The sequence below is a fragment of the Amborella trichopoda genome, chromosome 1, assembly GCF_054954075.1.
Source record: "Amborella trichopoda isolate Santa Cruz 75 chromosome 1, AtrichopodaSantaCruz75HAP2 v2.0, whole genome shotgun sequence".
NCBI lineage: Eukaryota > Viridiplantae > Streptophyta > Magnoliopsida > Amborellales > Amborellaceae > Amborella > Amborella trichopoda.
The window spans coordinates 44427261-44436249 of NC_142336.1; the positions used below are offsets into that span (position 1 = coordinate 44427261).

General features: G+C 35.0%; 1 long non-coding RNA gene across 2 annotated transcripts; it reads left to right on the forward strand.

Annotated features, from left to right (window-relative positions):
* Positions 1-2411: 2411 nt before the first annotated feature.
* On the forward strand, positions 2412-4766 carry LOC148783862 (uncharacterized). Of its 2 annotated transcripts, XR_016047039.1 has the most exons (3): positions 2412-2713; positions 3542-3864; positions 4005-4766. It is a non-coding gene; the product is annotated as an uncharacterized LOC148783862 (long non-coding RNA). The 2 variants fall into 2 exon arrangements; XR_016047041.1 differs by lacking the exon at positions 3542-3864 and having other exon boundaries at positions 2429-2713.
* The last annotated feature ends 4223 nt before the right edge of the window (positions 4767-8989 follow it).

The window sequence follows — 8989 nt, forward strand, 5'->3', positions numbered from 1 at the left end:
TACCTACATATTCTTATACTATACCCAGACTTACTATAAATACAAGTTATTGTATCTACCCTTCTTAAATATAAATATTACAATATACACATCATATATTAACCTGGTAGACAATATATACTTTCCTTTCATGTCTACCTTCATGAAATACGGTGAATGTAGCGTCAATTGAGCTATATAGGGGCTTGAGATGAGAAATTATTAGCATTTGTTCACGAAGTGGCATTTGCCATAGAAACAGTCAAGTAAACACCACCATTTTATACTTGAGCACATGTTTTTCTTCTTGTTTTCAGTTAGGTTTGCACGCTGTGGTTCCCCTTATTTAAGCCCTAGCCACCTGTTTCAAAGAAACTCACCTAGCTGTACTTCAGAAAAAAATTTGTCATAGCTGATATTACAAAAGTTTAATTTGACATAGCCAAACACTCAAAATAGAGGTGGCCAAAATTGCCTGTCCTTGTTTTCACCCTCTCCATCTTTCTCCTTCTTTACTTCATGAATTTATATTGAGCTCCAAACCAGCATTAAAAAGAAACTTCAATACAGCACTTCGAATCATAGTTCTAAAACTTTGCAAGCCCAATCCAACTCACCTCAAACAACCATCGACTCCAAATGATACTAGGCCGATTCTCTCGAAACTCGAGCCTATCTAAGTAACTACTCAGATCAGGACTCTAAAGAGTTCAAATCCATTTTAGTACTTTTAAATCGCGTATTATGTGGGGCAAATGGATAATAATAGTTCAATTTTTTATGTAATCTTTGTGAACTCAATAGACAGCACTTCTATCGCAAACATCTAGTGTAAAACAAATAGAAAAAGGTCAAGGGAAATTCTTGAAGGTTTTATTGATATTTTCTGGATTGCTTGTTCATCACTTGACATGAACACAAAATGAGGGAACTAGACAAAACTATAATAACACAATTCTTTCTTATCACCTTTTTGCATTCAACAATTCTGCACTCTAATTGATAGATTGAAGTTTTACTCGATGAAACTTCACCCTTGAAATTGAAATTCCCAAACAGATAGATAATTCACAGAGAGGACGATGTTAACAAAATAACCAGAAAAATGCTGTGATTTTGTCATTGCCCTATGCCCCTGCAACCGTAAATTGTGTGCCCCTACTATTTCCAAGTTGTAGGTATCCTAGTCCATCTTGAAAACCAAGTGCGTTAGGAGTGCAGAAGGAATTTACATGGAGGCCGATTTCCAAATTTACTTATGAGTTGAGTGTTTGCTTTGTTTCACAGTGCAAAAGGATGGGACGACACGCAGAGTGGCGATTGTTATGGACAAAAGGAACCAATTAGTGGATCAACATACCCAGGAGGACCCATGCCACAGATGGAGGTGTTGGAGAGAGTGATAAAAGGTATGACGAGACCAGCAAATCTACTCAACACATCTCTGCTCTCCCAGCTTAGGAAGGATGCCCACCCTTCAATTTACACCTCTCCTAAGGGCAAAGATTGCAGCCATTGGTTTCTGGCCGGCCTGCCCGATACATGGAATCAACACTTCTCTATTCTTTTAATATCATCCTTAGCATTGGATTAGTTTGTTCCAGACTTTTTTCTTCAATGAGAGAAACCATGAGAGATGGCTATATCATTGAGAACAAAATGTGATTTGTTTTCTATATCGTAATGGGTGAACCAATGGAAAAGACAGTTTGAAGAGAGAGCTGAACCAATACAAAAGACAACTCAAGAGAAATAGAGAGAGAGATTGTTTCTTTCCTTTGGCTTCGCTGCCTGCTCATGTTAAAGTAGCTAATGTTCTGAATGCAACCAATGCACTCTTTTTTAACCAAAAAAACAGGGGAGGGGTTATTTTCATAATCAATTTAAAATTGGCAGTGGATATTTTGGTTTTCTATGTTAGCTAGAAATCTAATAATTGACTAAAATATCATTCATTCATTAGCTAAATCACATCAAACAACTATCTTATAGTATTTGCAAATTAATCATAAATGATGCCCCAAGGTTTTCTCCTTTCTCATGCAATTTTTCGCCACTCTATTTCATATGGTATTAAAATAAAAGATAGGTACTCATACATAGGTCATACATAGGAGTATTTTTTTAATTTACTCAACTTTTTTGAACACTCATATATTGTTATTTTATAATATAAATTTTTTTTTTTAGTAAAAAGCATTTTTTTATAATTAATGGTTAAGAAACAATCATTGCGTGGTACTATAAAAAATAAATAATATTTTCCTATTAAAAATTTCTATTTTATCCCTATTTAATTACTTAAATTATCCATAAAAAAAAAAAATATTACATGACGGATTAAGGGTATTGAATATTAAAAAACATTGAATGTATCAAGGCTGCATTTGATAGCCTCGTAAAAGAAAGAAACTTTTTAAATTTTCACCCACTTTCACATTTTGTAGGCTTTCACCCGTTTGTTTGGGTGGCAGCCGAGTAAATCTTTTTCCACGGCTTTCCCCGTCACACGGAAAAATGGGGAGACCCTGCCAGAGGGTGATCTGCCGGTTTCACGAAAACAGGGGAAATTTGTTCTTCGCTCTCTATTAACTAACTATCGACCTTTTTCTCCCTTGAAGCTCGGAACATCACCATTTTGGGGATATATGGTGCACCATATTTTTTTGTGATCACCATTGGCAAACACTTCCAACTCAGTCAAGATCTAGCTCAAATCGAGCTTGTATTAAAGGTAGTCACTGTAATAGGGAGCTTTTCTTTCTTTGTTTTGTTTGTTTTTATTTTTGAGTAAACTGTAAACGAGTTTTTGAGCTTACTGTGGATTGAATGTTGATGATGGTTTTTTTTTTTTTCGGTTTAAGTTCTAGTTTCTTTTTTTATGTTAAAAGTTTTTTTGTTGAAAGGGACTACTCTTTTTTGTTTTGATTGATTTGGCTTCTCAGCAAATATCATGGTGCTGCATAATTGTGTTTATGTTAATTTCTTGCATTGTTCATTGTATTTCTCGATCGTTGGTGATTCATCATATACTTCACATTTTTATTCCTTTTGTCTAGAGCCCTTGCTTGGCTATGTAACTCTATGTACTTGCTATTACGATTGTGCAAACATTATGAAATAGTTTTCAATTGATCAAAACACTTACCCATGTACCATGCAAGAGCTTTGAGGCTAGGTTAGCTGCTAAGCTCTTAGTTGATTATACATAGTGGGTATGACCCTGCATTGAAACAACCATTTCTATTTCCAAGAGTAAGCTCACAAGGACAAGTCGGTAGAGTGATGACTTGGTAATTTGGTGAGGTTCTTCAAGTTTTTGATCGTGGGTTTCGAAGGAATTACATGCTTGAGCCATGGAGATTTCTTGGGGCACGGTAAACCATAAGTAGGCCTGGTCCCTGAGCAAGGAAATGCTTTTAAACATGGCATTCACACTCAAAAGTTGAGTTTAAATCTGTCATAAGTACTGTTGCAACTAATGATCAAACTTTCATCACCGTATACATAGAAGATAACCTTTTTTACAACATCGAATTAACTTTATACCTTGGACATGCAGGAATGCATTCCCAATCATCTGGTAAGAAATATCAGTGGTCTGCCCTTCAAGATGACACCCTTTTGGCTCTCATGGCCGATGAAATTCAAAAGGGTAACATGAATGCTGGACAGCTCACCAAGGATGCTTGATCAATTATAACATCTGAGTTGTGTAAATTGTATGGTCCAGGTTTTGATTGGGAGAGATGTAAGAATAGACTTAGGACAGTGAGGAAAGTGTATGGTGTTATAAAACAACTCATGCAGAACTCTGGTTTTGGTCAGAACGAGACTAGAAGGATGGTTACAGCAGAATGGGCAGTTTGAAAAGAATATGAAGAGGTAGATCCTTCAAATTGATACAATATCTTAAGATAAAGTATATTCAAAGTGACGAATTTGATGTGATAAAGTATATTCAAAGTGACGAATTTGATGTTTAAAAGAATGTTTGTTGCTAAGGTAGCTTTGTATTTATGCAGTCACATGGATGGGCTTCTAAGTACAAGACCAGGTTTTGTCCCTCCTTAGAAAATATGGATATTGTATTTGGAGATGGCTATGCGGATGGGATGCAATGTACCACTGTTTTATGCTAGAGAGTTGGCTAATCTGTGTGTGGAGGTGAATGAACCACTGGCAGATGAGGAGCACGACACGTTTAGTCCCCATGAACAAGCAGAGATTCCAGAGGAGCTGGAGGAGACATCGGAATATATGGATGCTGACGTAAGAAGTTCTGACTTAAATGGACGAAAGAGAATGCGAAAGAATACTTCTGGCTCTTGAGCTCCTTCGAAGAAGCGTGCTAATCTCGTAGTAGCACAAGAGCTAGCAAGAGTTGTTGACTCATTGGCGATGTCAATGGATAAGATGGCAGAGAATCAAAGTATAATGATGGATCATTCTACCCTTTACCAGACAAAATGCTTGAAAGCTATGACTAAGGTATATGGGCACGAGGGAATGGATCCTGAGTACTACTTCAAGGCATCCAAATACTGTGAGGATCCAGTGAGGGCTCGCACTTTTTTATCCATGGACGAGAAGTACCATAAGTCCCTAGGGACTAGGTCCTTATTGCATGTCTTGGTTGCCTTATATAATTACTTGGTTTGTGCTCCCCGCAGTAGGGAGATGAACTTCAACTTTTTTCTTTTTTTTTTCTCCTTAAAACTGTTTGGATTGTATTTGGATGGCATTTTCCCTAAATCATGGAATCAAGTTTGATATTTCTTTCATTATTATGTTTAACTGCTATGAGGATGATTGTGTGATTGAGATCTATTTGTTACATTTCTTTCAAATATGTATGTCATTGTAGATGTCTATGTGAATGATTGTATGCACCAGTGTTAGTGTGAATGTTTTTCTCTACACAGGCTTTATGTGTTTGAGTATATGTATAGGGAAATTAATTAAATTCATGACTAGAATTTATCTAATGCACTACATGGATTTTCTTCACAGATTAGACTATGGATTTGTCAGAGCAATTTGCTTTCTATGTCGCAGTTTATTCTATGGTAGCAGCAACATTGAGTTCTGTGATGTATTATAGTATGAGGCTGTTACCAAGGAACCTAGTGCACACTTGCTCTTTAACTGGGGACGAATTCATATCATATATCTTGAATTCGAATGATCGTAACTGCTTTGATTTTATGCGTATGGACAAGGATGCTTTCAAATATTTATGTGACATTTTAAAAGAAGGCAAGCTCCTTAGTAATTCACAGTATTTAAGAGTAGAAGAACAAGTAGTCATATTCATCAACACAACACAGTCGGACATGATGAAAGGAATAGGGCAGAGCAAATTCGTTTCCAACATTCCGGTCAAACTATCAGCTTTTAGTTTTATGAAGTGTTGGATGCAATATTGAAATAATCCAGGTGAAACCCATTGGTCCATCACAACCAATAAGAAATTCAACTTATTTTTCAGGGTAAAATTCATTATTAACATTGGTCCATCACAACCAATAAGAAATTCAACTTATTTTTCAAGGTAAAATTCATTATTAACATTGGGAAGTAAATGTTTGATCAATTTCTTAATCAAATGTAAGCTCCTTAGTACAATGTCAGGAAAATACTACCTTGTAGATGCAAGGTACCCAAATAATACACTCTGGTTTTCTTGCCCGAGCATGCTATCATCTAAATGAACAAGGTAATCAAACTCCTAGGATGCCAAATGAGTTGTTTAATCACCGTCGTTCATCTTTAGGAAATGTGGTGGAGCGCACCTTCGAAATATGGAAAGCACGGTTTCCTAAGATGATGCTGAAGAAATTGAAAATGAGGATCTTAATTCTCAAAGCAGGGTAGAACATAATTATGCAGTGCAACTTAGAGAGACCATATCTGCACAAATGCGGACTAACTATACGAGACATCAATCTCGTTAGAAATGCTTTTTTTTTTTTTTTTTGTGTTTGTGGTTCTGGTATGGCTTACGGCATGAGACTCCTCTCTCTCTCTTCTCACTCTCCCTTTTTGTATTTCCTTCGAAGATTTATATCTCATATGGAATATGAATTTACAATCCAAACCGTTTATATTAATGAGAAGAACATAGATGAGTTATAACCGAAATATGAGAAGAACATGGATGAGTAATAACCGAAATATGAGAAGAACATGGATGAGTTATAACCGAAATACTTATTTAAAAAAGCTATAATTTTAACGATTTATTGATGAATCATGCAGTAGATGACTAAAATAGCCACTTTCCTCTAACGAAGTTATAAAACGGGGGAAACTCACTCTTCTAGGTTTCCAGATAGGTTATCAAACGGTGGAAACAATTTACATCAATTTTCCTTTCCTTACCGGAATCTCAGAGATTCTCAGCTTTTCCCGGTGAAACTGAAAAAAAAATTTATCAAACAGGCTTAAATAAAAATAAATACTCGTATGTATGAATACCCTGACATAACCTTTAAATAAAATAAAAGGAACAACATCATAGAATAAATTTATTAGTTGTTAGAGACAGGCAAGGATATATTCTGTTGCTTTCCAAGAGAGAAATAACAAAAAAATGGGCTCCTCATAAGCCTCCTAGAAACACAAATTAGGAGAAAATATTTATAGAGATAGAGTACTAAGAAAAATGGCAAAGGTGAAGAATAATGTTGTGGTCATCCTATGATGTCTTTAGGACACTTTCATGAAAGGTACAACCTAATACTTTTCTCCGTAGGAAGCGTAGGAGAGAGTAAGATTTTGAGAGAGAAAGAGGAAGGGGAAGGGGGAGGGGGGGAGGGAGCGTATAAATAGTGCCTTAGCCGCTTCAAAACCCTTCAAAAAACGTGGTTTCATTAGAGAAGTAAATGACACATGTAGAGAGAGAGTAACAAGTGTTGTCTTACAATGGACAAATGCCCTTCAACTCATGTCATTCAATACCCATTCTTTTTTCCTTTTGATCTTATTTTCCAAAAACACTTTTAAGTGGGGTAAGTAAATGAAAATGAAAAATGAAACATGGGCCCTTTTATTGCAAATATCTTTGAAACAAAATTGTTAGCTCTCCAATTTGTTTCAAAATATAAACTATGGGACAAGTTTATATAGAGCCGAGGCTCTGAACAATTAAACTAGAGCCTACCTCAAAAAATTCATTAGAATAGGTTGTTTTGATGCTTAATATCCTCAAATTGATCATCTCGACATCAAGATACATAGACATCAGAAGAAAAAAAAAAGATTTCAAGTTTTGAAAATGATGTATTTTGAACATTTTTTTGGACCGTCAATTTTTAAGATTTTCATAGATCTGTCGATCTACACTATTTTCTCGACACTATTTGAAGGTAGGCTCTAATTTGATTGTTTAGAGCCTAGGCTCTATACAAACCACGCCCATAAAATATTTGTAATTATATTACAAAATAATTTTAGAAGCCATCTATATATAAATTGCTTGAATTACACATCCTCAAACCACATATCTATATATACTCATATGATCTATCCACTAAATTGAATCAATCGTGCACTTTCTCATACTCATCAATTGTTGTGACATGTTTGTGAGCACATGTAGAAAGTGTATATTGTATAAGGAGACATAGAAACTAGGTAACTATATACTATATGTACACTCATATCTTTTTTTTACAAAGGCTCTTGAACTGTATATATCGTGTACTTGTAGATGATATACACAATTCCTATGCTATTTTTTTGGGTTAGAAGTTGTTTAATCTCCTTGTGATTATCTACGCCCCAGAACAATTTTCCCGAACTCAAGAAATCTGAATTGGATGTTATAACCCACTGAAATCAATTTGCTTGGACTCAATTTCTGTAGATCTTTGCTAATACGATAGATTAGCAACAGTTTGAAACAATTTTAAATTCGAAGTTAATATCTAAGGGAGAGTAGTAGGGAAGAGAGAATTGGGGTTTTGGGGGTCAAAAACAAAAACTGAAATTTGGATCCTAACCTCACTTAAACAAATTTTCAACCCATTTCTCTAGGGAGTATTGGGCTCAATTAGCAAAATTTTGGAACAAGTTTCCATTTTTCTATTAAGATTTGAGGGAGAACAACAAGCAATAGCATGTTAGGATTTAGTGGTAAAAAAACCCAAATTATATCCTGAAAGCTCACTCATGATTGTTTCGAGCATCAAATAAGCTATTGGGAGGATTTTTTAGTAAGGAAGGTTAACTATTTGATTAAAAAAAATAGGGAAAAATCTCAAAATATGTTTTTCTTGTATTTTTTTTCACTTAATATATACATATTAAATAAATAAATAAGTAAATAAAGTCATCGGACTGACGCAAGATTTCGACAACAAACCCCATGACTACCCGGTCCAAGTCAACTCGGCTGTTTTCGAAACGACTCGCCGGTTTTTGAAAACCAAGGGTGCTACAAGTTAGAAAGTAGGGGTGTTGGGCTAAAACCTAACGGGCTGTGAATTACTTCCTCTAAAAAAAAAGTCACAAAGGGCGGCACTTTGCCAACCTTGGGATAGTGATAAATGATTTAAGCCATTACAACGCCAGTGTCAATTAGTTTTAATAAGAAACTAATTTTTAATGGGTGCAGTTTGTATAGAGCCGAACTTCTAAAAATTGAAAGTAATACGCACCTTTAATTAGTGTCGAGAAATGTAGTTTCAATATTAGAAATCTTTGTGACAGCCTTGAAATATATTTTCATCATTAATTATAAACTTTAAAGCTTCAAAAGTAGTGTAGATTGAGTAGATTTATGTAAATTTGAAAATATTTAAAATTGACAGTCCAAAAATGTGTTACAAGATGCATTATTTGTAATACTGAAATCCATTTTTTTTTTATGTCCATGCATCTTAATACCGGGATGATCAATTTGAGAATATTTGGATATCCAAACAACCTCTTCTAATAAACTTTTTGAATTGGGCTATAATTTGACTGTTTAGAGCGTCGGCTCCATATAAACATTTTCCATTTT